The sequence below is a fragment of the Cavia porcellus genome, unplaced genomic scaffold (genome assembly GCF_034190915.1).
Source record: "Cavia porcellus strain 051 isolate PalLab524CR breed Dunkin Hartley unplaced genomic scaffold, mCavPor4.1 scaffold_25, whole genome shotgun sequence".
NCBI lineage: Eukaryota > Metazoa > Chordata > Mammalia > Rodentia > Caviidae > Cavia > Cavia porcellus.
Window position 1 is genome coordinate 22,554,492 of NW_026947508.1, and position 14,652 is coordinate 22,569,143.

General features: G+C 47.6%; 1 long non-coding RNA gene across 1 annotated transcript; it reads right to left on the bottom strand.

The window, feature by feature from the left end:
• Positions 1-2,235: 2,235 nt before the first annotated feature.
• Positions 2,236-6,143, bottom strand: LOC106027962 (uncharacterized). Its single transcript, XR_001201538.3, has 3 exons — positions 5,906-6,143; positions 5,100-5,226; positions 2,236-2,982 (listed from the first exon to the last, which is right to left on the bottom strand). It is a non-coding gene; the product is annotated as an uncharacterized LOC106027962 (long non-coding RNA).
• Between the last annotated feature and the right edge of the window lie 8,509 nt (positions 6,144-14,652).

The window sequence follows — 14,652 nt, forward strand, 5'->3', positions numbered from 1 at the left end:
AACAATAGGAAAATCACAACTTGAACAAGAAAAGATAATCAACAGATGCCAACATCGTATTATATGGTGGAATGAATCTGACAAAGACTTTCAAGCAGGCAACATAAAAATGATTCAGTAAGCAATTATAACTTCTTTTGAAATAAATGGAAAATAAAACATCTCAGCAAATAAATGGAAGCTATTAAAAAGAATAAGAAGGAAATTATAGTATTGAAACACACAATGACCAAAATAAAAATTCAACATGTGGCTCAACAGTGAAGATGAGAGAGAATTAGTGAAGTTTAAGACAGATCTCAAGAATTTACTCATTCTGAGCAGCAGAGAGAAAATAGATCGGAAAAACCAAACAACACCAAAGTTTCAGAGACCGTACAAGAGCGACAGAGCTAACAGTCATATCACGGGAGCCTCAGAAGGAGATGAGAGAGAGCGAGACTGAAAAAGTTATTTGAAAAAATAATAGAGAAAAAAAATCCCCCAATTCAGAGGAAGATATATACCTACAGATTCAAGATGAGCAGACCTCAAATAGCATAAACCCAGTGAAATTCATGTGAAACTGCATTTAATTAAACTTCTAAAAACTAATGATAATGAAGTCATCTGGAAAAAAGCACATTATTTATAAATGTGACAGTTAAGCTTGGTTGTGTTAAGGAGATTGTCTGCATAGGGGGTTACTAGGGCACACTTCTGGGTGTGTTCATGTGGGCTGTGGAGGCATAACGTTGGGATTTACATCTGGCCCCTCATCCCTTTCTCTCTGACATTTTCCCCTGCTCTGTTTCTGGCTGCCATGAACGGAGCATGTTTGCTCTATCATACCTGCCTGCCATGGTATTTCTGCCTTAGAGTCTACCAACTGTGGACTGAATTCCTTAAATTTTTGAGCCAAATTAAACTTTTCTTCCTTTAATTTGTGGCTGTTGGGTATTGTATCTTAGCAATGAGGGGAGCTAACAAAGTTACAGCGATTTGAGTGATAGCAGATGTAGTTTTCAAAGCCGAGAAAGCTCAAATTAAGCTTTCAACAGCTTTCAAGTACAGAACACAAAGAACTGCTACTACAAATTCTGTATTCAGTAGGAATAGCCTTTGAGAATTAGGGGGACCCTGGACACATGGCAGAACCTGTAATCCCAGCACTTGGGAGATTGGTTGAGGAGGATTACCATGCGTTTGAGGTCAGCCTGAACTACATAGTGAGACCCTAACTTAAAAAAAAAAGTTAAAGGGGAAAATAATGATATTCTGAGATGAAAAAAAGCTAAGACAATTTATTCCTTAAATAAAGGCTAAATAAAGGGTCCTAAATTAGAAAGAAATGACAATAGAAGTTTGGGGCTCCAGAAAAGAATAAATATGACCAGGATGCATAGGGGTAAAAGCTCTAGACTGTCCTTGTTCCCATGTTTTCCTTAAATAATATTTGGCGATTGAAGCAAAAGCTGAATGATATCTAATATGGCACTCAATGTATGCAAAGGAAGTATTTAAGGTAATTATAAAGTGCAGAAGATAAAGGGACCTAAATAGAAGTAAGAAGTCTAATTTCAGTCACAGTTATATATGTATGTGTGTCAAAATTCTTAGAGAAAACACTAAAAAATCTATATACATTATGGTCTCAAGAACATTACATATGAATCTATATGGAATCCTAAAAGACGTTTAGATAAGAAAAGAGATACAGAGGAATAAGAAACAAAATAAATGCAGAAAACAAAAAATAAAACACTAGACTTAAATACTAACATATCACCAGTTAAATATAATTTGTCCAAATGCATGAATTAAAAGACAGAAATTGACAGTGTGAACAAAAAAATTCCCTGAAACCCACACAATCTAACAATATGCTGCATGCAAGTAACTCATTTCAAATACAACATAGGCAGATTGAGATTTTAAAAGTGGAAAAAGATACACCATGAAAGTGCTAATGAAAAAGCAAGAGTAACTATGTTAATATCAGATGAAGTAGACTTCAGAGCAAAGAATATTACTAGAGAGAAAGAAGGACAACAATTAATAATAAAAGGATCAACCCACCAAGAAGATATAATAATATTAAATATATATGTACTAAATAATAAAAAAGTACATGGAACAAAGATAAAGTTGAAAGGCACAGTAGGCACATCTAAACCTGTGGTAGATGTCTTGGTCACTTTCCTCATTGCTGGCATAAAATAACTGACACCCACAATTTAAAGCAGAGAGGTTCATTTTTTATTTACATTTCAGTCTGTAGTCTGCTGGCTTCAAGGTAGGAAGGGACGGCAGAGGAAAAGCTACTGACATTATGGGAGCTTGAAAGCAGGAAGTAAGCAGAGGAGGTTGGGTGGGAGATAAATCATTCCGGGCCACACGCTTAGCAACCTGTTTCTTCCAACCAGACTCCACCTGGTAACAACTGTCAGTTATAAGCTCTTACAATCCAATCACCTTCCAGAAGTACTCGTCTCCAAGCACATGAGGCTCTTGGGAAACATCTACATATAGTAATCACAACAAAGGGTGGCTTCTCGGTAACTGATAAAAAATAGGAAATAGTGAAGATATAGAAGATCTGAACAGGATCAAAATTGATATACATTTTGCTCAAAATAGAATACACATTTATTTTCAAGGGCTTGTGGAATACTTAAAAAATAGGCCATTTCTAGTGCCGCAAATAATAAAAAGCAAAATAAAATGTCAACAAATGGGCTTAATAGCTAAATGGAAAAGAGTCTGTCAACTTGAAGATAGAATAATAGAAATTGCTCACACTGAGCAATAGAAAGAAAATACTCTAGAGAGAAAAGCAAAAACAGGGTGTTGGGACTTATAGCACTATAATTAAAGAGGTAACATGCATGTCAGCAATGTCTCAAAAGATAAAAGGAGGGGATGCTGAGAAACTATTTGAAGAAATAATGGCTGAAGATTCCTCAGATTTGTCCAAAGACATTACACATCACAGTAACATTTCTGAAAAATAAAGACAAAGAAAATATCTTGAAAGCAGCAAAAGAGAAATGATACCTTGTCTATAAGGGACATATATTAATAACAAGGATTTTTCATCTAAACCGTGAAGACTAGAAGGAAGTGGCACATATTTTTCAAGGGCTGAAAGGAACCCAGAATCCTATATTTAGTGATGCTATCCTTCATGAGGAAAGAGGAAATCAAGACATCCTCAAATGAAGAAGAAACAGTTTATTACAAACAGAAGTACCCTAAAAGAATGGCTTAAAAATACTCTAAATAGAAAAGATATTATAAAAGAAGGAATCCTGCAATACTGGTAAGAACTTAAACAAAAGCTATTAGTTTTTACAAACAAAAATAGGTAGCTTAAACAAAAATCATGACACTGCCTGATGTGTATATAAGTGTATGCCTAAGAAATAGTTAAAATACTAATGTAAAGGTAGGAAGGTAAAAAGAGGTAAGATTTCTCCATTTCTCATAACAGGTTTTGATAGCTTGGAGCAATAGTGCTTTCTTATCTAAGACTCCAGTGGATTCCTAAAACCTTGGATAGTATTGGGCCATACTAAAAGCACCGTGATACCGAAAATGCTGCCAATCTGATCACCAAAAGGGTTAGTTACTAAGTGACTAAGGAGGGGGTTCTGTATACAGCATGGAAACTCTGGACAAAGGGATGGTTCACATCCTGGATGGGATGACCCAAGGTTTCATCACACTAATCAGAACAGCATACAGTTGAAAACTTAAGAATTGTTTATTTCTGGAGTTTTTCCATTTAATTTTTTGGGGCAACGGTTTACCTTGGTTAGCTGAAATAGAGGACAGCAAAACTATGGATAAAGGACTACTGCATATATAAGGTCACACCTAGAGTGACCAATTAAGTTGTTATACAGAGATTTACTCAAAAGCATTAGCGAGTCATCAAGGTTTAAGTCTGAAAAATAAGAATTCCAGCAGAGCTCAACCCTCGACTGTGCTGTGCCACTTACTTGCCTCTTTCTCTGGAGGAGTAACCTTCAATCTAAATCTCCCCACAAGTCCCCATCTCAACCCCAGCTTCTACGGAGCCTGTCCCGCCCTGAAGATCTGAAGAGCAGCCTCTCTTGTACACCTGCTGCTCTGCTGCCCATATGCTTCCACGGGGGCTGATCCAGAAGGGTCTGTCCCCAGGCTCCGAGGAGGCTGGCTCCTAAGGTCTTGCAGCCACAACATCCTGAGCTGACTCCTGATTCTTCTCACACCTGCTCTAGTCCTCATGAAACCCATCCTCTCTGCAATTTCCACGTCATGGTCTCTGCTCCAGGTTTGATTAACACAGTATTATAAACAAGTTCCAGGAAAAAGGAAAAACAGCATCTTCCCAGGGTAGCCATGGTGTACTGGCAGATGGCAAATTGCTTTGTAACCCTTATTTTTGTTTTCTTGACTGTTATACAGATAAAGAATTAAGTTAATTAATATGCACTTCTTTCTGTCTTCAGGGCTTAGGAAACTCTTTGCCCCAGAGTGAATAGGTTACCATGTTTCAATAAAGGATCTGTTTTTGCAATTATAGTTCATTAACAGATTTACAAGGGAGGGAGGGCGATTAAGTCTCACTAAGAGGATTATTTTGCATTTCTCCTCTTTTAATTACACAGTTATCTCCTGGACCAAAGCTCTGTGAAAAATAGGGGGAAAGTCCCAATACCCCATCTGTTCCAGATGCAAGTACAATTAACATGGGAGAAGACAGGAGCTGCACTGGGCATCCTGCTGATGGAGACCGTGAGCCTCCTCTCCAGAGCTGTCTCACGGCTGGGAGGCTCAGCCGCCAGAGCTGTGTTGGCAAGGGAAGGGCTGCTCTGCCCAAGGGGTGCAATATCTGGGGATATGGATCAGGACAGGCTTGAAGCTCTATGAAGCTACCATTTCTCAGGCACCTCCCATGTTCTGGGGACTTTTCCAATTTAAACTTCATAGTGATCGCTCTTATGGACCCATTTTATAGTTAGAGAAACTGAGGGAGACAGATACATGCAGGGACTGGGCTAGACAGAGATGGTGGGTGATGAATATTTTATACTATAGATTTTAAAGGTGAATCATGGCTGTGCAGAACTTACCTGAAATTGGACCTGGAATTTGAAGTCATGCTTCTTCCCCCCAAAATTTCTTTTATTTCTATTCCTTTTTGCTATTATTTGATGCTGTTCCTTCTGTATCTCAGCTTCCACATCTGTGAAATGGGCTCTGGACTCGAGACAAAATGAATATCTTATACTTGGTAGGGCATGTTTTGAAAAGAATGGGGCCCTGGGTTGAAAGGTGTGGGGCTGGTTGGAGGGGCATGACCTGGGGAGGGGGCACGCTGTGTCTCTAGGAATGGGGGGCCTCCAGTCCGTGGCACCAGGGTTGGCTCAGCAGACTGAGTCAGAGAGCTGGTTTTATCCCTGACGTCACCTGAGGCACATCAGCAGCACTGGTCCCTGTAGCATCACATCCTCTTTCTGCAGGCCCTGAGGCTCTCATGGATGTACTGGCAGGGAAAGGAGGGTGTTAGAGTCACCTAACAGAGGTGTTGGAGGTGCCACAAAGGACCATGGGGACTGCGTTCCCGGGCTTTGGTGTCAGTTAGCTCTGTCTCTGGCATGCTGGGTGGCTCTGGCCTGTGAGCACAGTCTGGGACTTGGGTGCTCATGCAGTAAAAGCAGAGAACACGCCCCGTCACTGAGGTGGCGCCTGCGAAGTGCAGAGCGCTGGTGGGTACCGAGGCCTGTGGACTGGGTAGCTCCTCCGTGGTGACGGCAGGGTTTGGGGTCACAGCTCAGTCTCAGGCATGACCAGGCTCCAAGGAGGAGGCAGTGCTTCCTCTCCATGACGGTGTCCTCCCTTTCCTGGTGGAAAACCAGCAGAGGGTCAAAGCACCTACCTGCTTGGTGCCCTCCAGGGTTTGAGGCACTTCATGGCTCCTTTCTGTCCTCTCCTTCCATGTAAAGCACAGATGGCTGCATGTCAGTGGTCAGGTCAGTGGTGTGAGGCGGTCAACTGGATGTGACCGGAGAACAGCTGGGAGGGGGGTGACTACTCCTGAGTCACCGTGTGGCCAGCAGGTCAGGTCATCCTGGTGCTGGGTGCCTCCTACTGCCTCCTCCTCCTCCTCCCAAGCTTCTTCCTCCTCTTTCTTTATCTTCCAACCTCTTCCCTCCTCCTCCTACCGCCTCTCAGCACCTCCCACAACCTCCCACTCCCTCCTCCCTCCTCCCTCCTCCCGCTCCCAGCTCCTCCCCCCCAGCTGCTCCCCCTCTTCCCACCTCCTCTTATTTCCTTCTCCCTCTTCCCAAATCCTCCTCCCTCCCTGCTCTGCAAAACTTCAGGATGTGTGGTGGCTGGGATAGGTGACCTTCGGTCAGGCATGGACCAACATTTTCTGTTTCATGTGTTACCAGAGCGGTACTCACTTTAATAGGTATTGGGAAAAACAAAACATAAAGCAGTTAGCACACTGAGCTCTTGATTTCACAGACGAGATTTCTGTAGGGAGGCAAATTGACAAGAGAGCCCCTTTCAGGTGGGGTTAGAGGGATGATGGGTTTGATGCTGCGGGGGTGATGAGGGAGGACAGGGTCTGAGCAGCTGATGGAGCCTGAGAGACAGTAAGGGGTCCATGCTCAGATTCAGATGCCCAGGGTCCAGCCTGGCTCTGCTTGTGGCTGGGAGGCTTGGGCAGGCCAGTGCACCTCCACAAACTTCAGTTTTGCCATCTGTCCTATAAGCATGAGTGGCAGCAACTCACAGGGGTGTGGCAAGGGTCAGGTGAGAGATGAGGGAGGACAACCTGTGGGAGTTTAGCACAGCTGTAGCAGCGAGGCCTGTGTTGTCAGTATTAATGCCATCATCATCCTCAGTGGCTTTCTTCCGGGTGTGGTGACCCACGGCTTTCACTTAGGGAGAGGCTGTGAGCTCATCACTCCCATCCTCTGCAGAGCCCCCCGGGGGCCATCCTTCTTAGACTTGGGGAAGACTCCTGGGGAGTACCAGGCTCAGGGCCGGGCAGACTGGGTGTGTGTCTGGCTCACTGTAGGCTGAGACTCAGCCCTATCTCACAGGGGCGTGAGAGAGTGTAGCTTAGAGACACCTAACAGAGGTCTTGTCCCCATAGCCAAAGGTTTCCACAGCAGGATCTGGGGCCCAGCCTTCCTGCTGAGGGCTGCTGAGGTTGGGCTGGTGGGAAGGCCACCTGCATGCCCTGTCCTGAAGGACCTGTGGATCCAGGCTCTCCAGAGTTCCACCCCCAGCCACCCTCAGGGACCACATTGCTTTGCAGAGAAAACAGAACTGGGTCTCAGGCAGCACAGCTGAGGAGACAGTGGGAGGAGGGAGGGTGCTGCGGTGGAGCAGGCTGGGCTGTCAGAAGGATAGACACAGTGGGCTCTGGGTTCTCATCCCCAGGTTGCTTTATACAGAGGCAGACACCTCCCTTGGTAGAAGAGGCAGAAATCCCCCCTTGGTAGAAGTTGTATCCTGTCAGCTCCTTCCAGTGAACACAGGAAGCTACAGCAGCATGGTCGTCTGAATCCAGTTGCCTGCGTGTGGCTCATGGGCTGTGTACCTGGAGCTTCAGGGCCACTGGACCCACTCAGCCCGTGGAGTCGTGAGTGGGAGAGACTGGAGTGGGCCAGGTAAGAAGGGCATGGAGATGGGGGCTCTAGGGACCTGTGTTTTGATGCTCAGAGGGTTGTAAGATCCTAGGCCTGTCCACTTCTCAAGAGTATTGATGGAGGGAGGGTCCGCAACCTGCCTTCTCCCCTGGCGGAGGAGTTTCAGATCTCCCTGGCCCTCCCATGGCATCTGTGCCACACAGAACTTGGAATCAGAACTTCTTTCATAGACTCAAACTCACATTTATAAAATCTTTGGATCTCAGAATCTGAGCATCTGGTCCTTTTCACAGAATCCTAGAATTCTAGAATCATCTGATCTGTGGACTTTCAGACCCAGGAATTGCAGAATTAAGGAAGCTCTGGAGGAGACTTGACCCTCCCCCATGACTTGTTAGATTCCTGAAAGCCTAGACTCAGCCTCAAGAAATATGGACTAGAACTGAACAGACATCCTAAAATCAGACTCAGCCCAGGAATGGCTTAGTCAACTCCCCACAGGTTACCACCTAATAGGGTCACCTGTTACATTGGTGGCAGCTCTGGCTGCTGAGGCTGAGCCTAAATTTGATCCATGTGACTGCCCACCCCTCTCTGTCTGCAACTCAGAGACTAAACCTAGTCAAGCATAGTCTGACCTTTCCCAAAGAGCTCTGAATTCCCAAGGGCTGGGTCAGCTGCTAGGACACAGGAGCACAGTGGCCATGCTCAGCCCAACTGGACTCACTTCACTCAAAAATAAGATCCAGTTTGCTCCTATTCTAAAGAAGGGACTGGTCAGGGACAGAGACAGACAAGAAACAACTTAGGGAAAACATTGAGTCATGAAACCAAGAAGAAGTGATGTTCCTTCTCAGGAAAAGAGAGAATACCAGAGCCAGGTGCAGATGAAAAAGCCTGGTCTATGGACAAGTAGTCAGTTATCCTGACCTTGCTACTGAGTGCTGGGAAATTCTGGGCAGGTTACTCTATGTCGAAGAACCTCAGTTTCTCCACCTGTAAAATGGGCAGATAAGCCAATGCTGTGATTTGTGCAGGGCTGGGTTGGGATTCAGCGACAGTGCTCACCTCCAGCATGGCCCTTAGTCACAAGTCAGGACAGAATAGGTTGTTCCTCATCCTCCATCCTCAGGCCTTAGATGTGGAGGATGTCCCAGCTGGAGGGAGCAGCCTGAGCAAAGGCCTGATAACCAGAGCCAGTCAGGAGTGCTTGGGAAGCACACGCAGTGTTCCTGGGGTGTCACAGAGTGGGGTGTGGCTGCTGGGAGCCATGTCATGTAGAGAGAGTGCTGGTCCACTTTTTGTGGTACTTACATCAGTCTGGGGACAGAATGTCACTTGCCTCCTGGGACCCTCCTTAACCAGAAAGGAGCAGAAGAGTTAAACCAACTAAAACAGAATCATCAGGAAAGACAAGAGCTGCTTCCAGGCAAACCCCAGCCCTCGATACATGGAGCAGCTGGACCTCACGCCCAGCATGGGAACATTGGCGGTGTCGAGGAGACCTGGCCAGGTTATATTCTGACACTAAGAACTGGACTCAAGTCCCCTGCTGGGGAATAGAACAGCGAGTCTCCTGATGAGCCCAGGGCCTGGCACCAGCATCGCAGATTTGGGGAAGCAGCCAGAGGTGAGTTGGGGGGTCACAGTCTGGTTGGGACCTTCGTTCTGCCCTCACGAGCTGTGTGGCATGGGACAAGTTTCCTAACCTCCCTGTGCCTCTGTCCCCTGTGAGACGAGGCCATACTCCAGGTCTTGTTCAGGTGATGGGTGGTTTTTCTCTCTAGCTACCTGGCCTCACTCAGGACTGCACTGTTCAGTGACATGAGTTCACTCTCCCATCTCCCAGATCCCAGAGTCCGGGCCATTCCCTGCTGCTGTCCAGCTCTTCCCCAGAGTACAGAGTGAACCCTGTGCATGTCCCTAGCCTCCCTGCAAACAACTGCTGTCTCCCCACAGTGCCCATGAAGAGTCAGGGAAGTTTAAAGACCTTGATATGACCTCACCAGAGTCTTTGTCTCTCAGATTTTGCCTGCATCCCCCGTCGGTCAACTCATCTTTCCAGGTCACTCAGGGACTGTGCATTAATAGGTGGATCCTGGAGGTCAGGTTGGAACCTCCCTTCTACAGGGGTCCTGTGGACTCTCAGAAGTTTCTGGGTGACCTGGGCTAAGCCGCTGGCCCTTGCTCTGCACTGGGAGTCCCTTCCCTGCTGCGAGGGGATCTGAACATCAGCATGGCTCTGGGCCTGGCAAACCCTTTGCCTCTGGTGAGTTTTCAGAGAGCAGAGGCTGGTCCTCTGCCCCACTCCTCATGGTCCCGTGTTCCTGTCTGTGTCCCTGTCAGTGTCGGTGTCATTCCTGAGACTTGTTCCACTAGAGAGCAGAGCACGGGAGGAGATCTTTCCCTGAGCATCTGACTTCTGAGTGGGAGGTGCTGATGCAGGAGTCGAGCCTGATGTGGCGTCAGCTCTACTGAGCTGAGAGGTGATGAACTGGATCATATTCAAACTCGAACACACTTTTTGCTTTGGTGAGGTGTATACTGCAGCTAACTGCTCATTGGTTGACTGCACAAATTAATTGGTTTTATTGCTGCTACTTGAACCTCTGGAGCCGTGACTTGCAAATATATGCAGATGAGCAGAGGAGTGGGTTAACCCAAAGCTTGGGGAGAATCTGCCTCGATTGGGCTGCTTTCTCTGCTTGTCTTTTCTGGAGTATTTCTCCCAAATTCCAAAGCAGAGGGTTTCGAGGTGAGGTGTGGGATGTGGGGGAGAAGGGACCTTAGAGTTAGAAGAAGCTGGGTTCAAATCCCAGCCCGGTCTCTTTCTGTCCTGTGTGACCTGGGCCAGCCCCATCAGCTGTCAGGGCCTGAGTGCCACCATCCCTGGGAGGAGGAGGACAGTGCTGTCAATAGGGCGGGGCTGGATGGAGCCAGGGCAGCTCAGTGGGCACGAACCACACAACTGCTGTGAGCATACCTGCTGTGCGGAGTAGGCCCCCGCCAGCCCCTTGGTGAACAGCGACTGTTCTTCAGCTGAGCCCTGGCCTCTTCTCCATCTAGCGCTGTACCGTTTCATGTGTGACCTTTGTCAACTGCGGCCATTCCTCTGGGAGAGCTTATTGTTTGAAATTTGAACAGCCTGGTAGTGTCAGTCTATATAACAGATGCAAAGCGTGGCTGTGCAAAAACCACACAGATTATGTAGGAAGAGGCTGAGGTGGGCCGGGGCCTGGCTGGGCCTCTGAGGGGTGGGTGCTGGGGCCGGGGAGGGGGAGGTGGCTCGGGTGTAGGATTTGTTCAGAAGCATCTTGGAGAAGCTGACTCTGAGTGGGTGCAACTTGCACAGTTTGCCCAGTGTGGTGGGGAGAAGCACCTGCGGTGTGCCAGGACTTCTTATTTTTCTAGAGGGGAACCTGCATCCTGAGACCGTCTCATCCGCGTTCACTCAGCTTGTTAAATAGCAGCAGGGGGATTTGAACTCAGGACTGGCTGACTCCAGAGTCTCCTGGCAGGAGGGAGGTGGGGATTTGGTACGTCATGTGGGCAGGGTTTCAGATGTGTGTGTGTGTGTGTGTGTGTGTGTGTGTGTGTGTGAGACTTGATTGATCCAAACAGTGGCTTAGTCCACATTTAACTCAGTGGAGAACTGGGCATTTCCTTGTAACACATGAAGCAGGTGTTTTGAGGGGGGCCCAAGCAAGGCAGGTCCCCAGAACTGCATCTCATCGAAAGGTCCAACTCCAAGCAGGAGCTTTGGAAAAGAAGCATGAAGGATTATTGGAGACCCCATGCCTATGCAAACTTGGGGAGAGGCAGGCTGTACACACTCTAGAGGACCTGACTGGTAGCTAGGCTAGGAGGGGTCCTGGGGGGGGTGGGCATGGGGGCTGCTAGAATAAAGGCTGGGGATGGGACTCGGGCACGAGCAAACCTCAGATCCTGCCTTCCCAGTTCTAGAGACAGGGAAAAGGCTCAGGAATGACCACTTGCTCCAGTTGCTGTGACCTGGTTGAGGAGACAAACTGGAGAATGGCTAATTACAGAGAATGGGGAGGTAGGTGACCATTACTTGTGCCTATTTGGCCTCAGACAAGTTCCATCACCTCTCTGAGCCTCAGTCTCCTCATCTTGACAATAAGTAATAATGACCTCTGGCTCACAGGGTGGGGTGAGGAGTAGGTGGCAGGCAAGGACAAAGCTCAGTGCCTGATGTGTGCTGGGACAGGTTCTCTGCTCGGGTCAGAGTTGAGAAAGTGTACACAGCATGTTCTGCCATGAAAAGTCTTCACCGGAATCTTCTGAAGCCAGGCCTGGTGTGGCTGCACAGGTCATGTGTACGACAGGGGTCCTATGTCCCTGATGGTATTTTAAAACTATTTCCATCCTTTGGCAGTTATCTCCTGTCTTGAATCATAGCCATTTTCCTGAGACTTTTTCACTTGGAATTCAGAGGGTGAATGACTGGATGCCCCAGCTGGAGGCTATGTAGCTATTAAATGTCAAAGCCAGAATTCATACCCATTAACTTATTAGCTGATGTGACAAACATTGATTAAAGTCCTACTCTCCCAGCATGAAGAAACTCATCCTAGGAGGTGCAAACCTCCAGGCTCAGAGGGACCACTGAGCCTGACAGGAGCTCTGACAGGAGCAGATGCCGACCTTCAGGGCCACTTCTACCCTGTCCCTGCCACCTTGATATCCTTACAGCTCCCCAAAGTGCGAGAGCTGAGAGGGGACACGAATTCACCTGGCAGAGAAGGAAACGGAGGCAGCCATTGAAGGGGGAGGGGCTAATGGGTCCCCACCTGGACCATGGGCTCCAAATCCAGTGCTGCTGCCAATGAGTCAGGGGGTGCAGATTGGCCACTGAAACACAGGGCAGTCGTCCTGGGTGGGAAAGAAGGTCCCAGCTAGAAGATCCCAGGAAGGAGAGTGAGGCAGGCAGTGCCACACCATCCCTTCCTGCTTCTGGCCACCCTGCCAATTCTGCCTCCAGAGGATCACCCTTCTGACCCAGTCTGGGTCTACTTGAGGGGCCTGTTCCCTGGTCAGGGTGACTTCATACATGTCTGTTGTATGTGTCCTGTACCACTTGGCCATGGTTGCCAGATATTAAGGTCTGTGTCTAGATGTCCCCTATAGGCCTGTGAATTATTAGACAGGTTTTTTTTTCCCCCAGAGGTGGTTGAATCTGTAGTGTGTGATGCTGGGATTAAGGCTGTGAAATTAGTAAATCAACCCACTCCTTGGTTTGGCACAGTTCTGGCTAGGATTAAAGGTGGGAGTGCTATACTGGCCCTAGGGCAGACAGCTTGCATACAATATAAGGGACAGAAAGAGGCTTATCCCTCATCCCTTGATGCTTTTACTATCTCGTGAGTACCATGAAGTGTTCTCCTCTGTGATGGCCCTCTGTCAAGCCACCCTGCCTTAGAGCCTGCCAATTATGGACTGAAACATCTACAGACTGTGAGCCAAGTAAACCTTCCACCTTTAACTTTGAGTGTTGGGTATTTTGTCTCAGCAATGAGAAAACTAAGACACCAAGGCTTACTGATTCCACCTTTTGCTTTGAGACAGGATCTGCTGTCTTCTCTCCACTAGGTCACCCCCTTTTCAGCAGAGGATGATAACTTCACAGTGCAACTGCCTAACCGAGTCTCATTTCCAAAGTTCTCTTTTTCCCGGCCACAACAGTCCTTGGTCATCACTTTCGGGGAGAGAGGAAACTGTTTTCACTGAACAAAGTGTGATGGGGACTAGGTAGGAACAGAAAACTAGGACTGATCTTGCAAACTTGGCAGAATTGATTCACATATGTCCCTCTGAGGCCCAGAGCACTGGCCATCCTAGTAGAGGGCTCCAGGCTGGCTCCCATTCAGGTAGGCTCTCTGATCCTGTCTGAAGGCCCACCTTGTCTTTCAGCTTGTTGATCCTTTTTTCCTTCAAATTTCCTGCTTTTCCTGGTGGGGTCTCTACTACTCTAGAGCTGGGTCCCCAGTAACTCCCAAGCTACAACTCCTTACAAAGAATGTACAGCCTGGACTAATTCTGTTTTCCAGAGAGCAGGTAACATTACTTTCCATCAGCACCTTCTTTGTCTCTTTTGGCAGCTTCTATCTCTGAGGTCTATGATAGAGGAATCAGGCCCTGATTAAAGGAAGAGGACACCATTCTGAGATCCTGTTTCTCTGTTCCCAGAGATTACAGAGAACAAGGGGGATGAGGAATAAAAGGAGAAAAAAAAAGCAGGAAAAAAGAAAAGAGAAAAGAGACATTTATTGTCTGTGTTGGATCTGAAGCTCAGGGCTTTGAGAGCTGCTACCAGTACCTGGGTGACCCCAGGGCTAGGGCAATGGGTGACCTGGGGAGACCAATAAACCAGCAGAATCAGAGGTCAGTTTTTATATCTTGAATACCTGCATGCATTGTACTCACCATCATGTTCAGATCTGCAAAAATGTACTGATTCTTTAGAAGAGAAAGATCAAGAGTGTCACGAGCGCTCCATGCTTGGGCACAGGTCTAGGAATCAGAGCACACGCCTCTGTGTAGAAAGCCTGGACCCCACCACCATCCTGCCCATTGTAGACTCTAGTGGCTCCAAGGTTGAGATGGGATTGAACTCCCACAGACCTGACTCCAGGCTGCAAGGGCTTTCGGGGGGAACCCGAAGGGAACCCATCTGGATGGGCCACAGTGTGCTTCAGTTTAAGATGTCATTGGCACTAATGAGGCAGTAGGTCACAGGACCAGCAGGATCCCAGCAGGCCTAACGCTCCTTCATGCAAGGAGACAGTCATCCCTTGAAAAGCACCTGGCTGGGAGACTTCAGGTTGTCTCATGTGGGCTCACAGACCAGCCTGTCTGCTATGGTCACCAAGTGGAGGCTATGCTGTTCTCCTCCTGGCTGTCCCTACTCAGCGAGCTTCTGATGTGCCTAGAAGAGCCTCATTGGTCACATCCCAGAAGCTTGGGGAGGCTTTGCTAGGCCACGGACAGTCTCTCA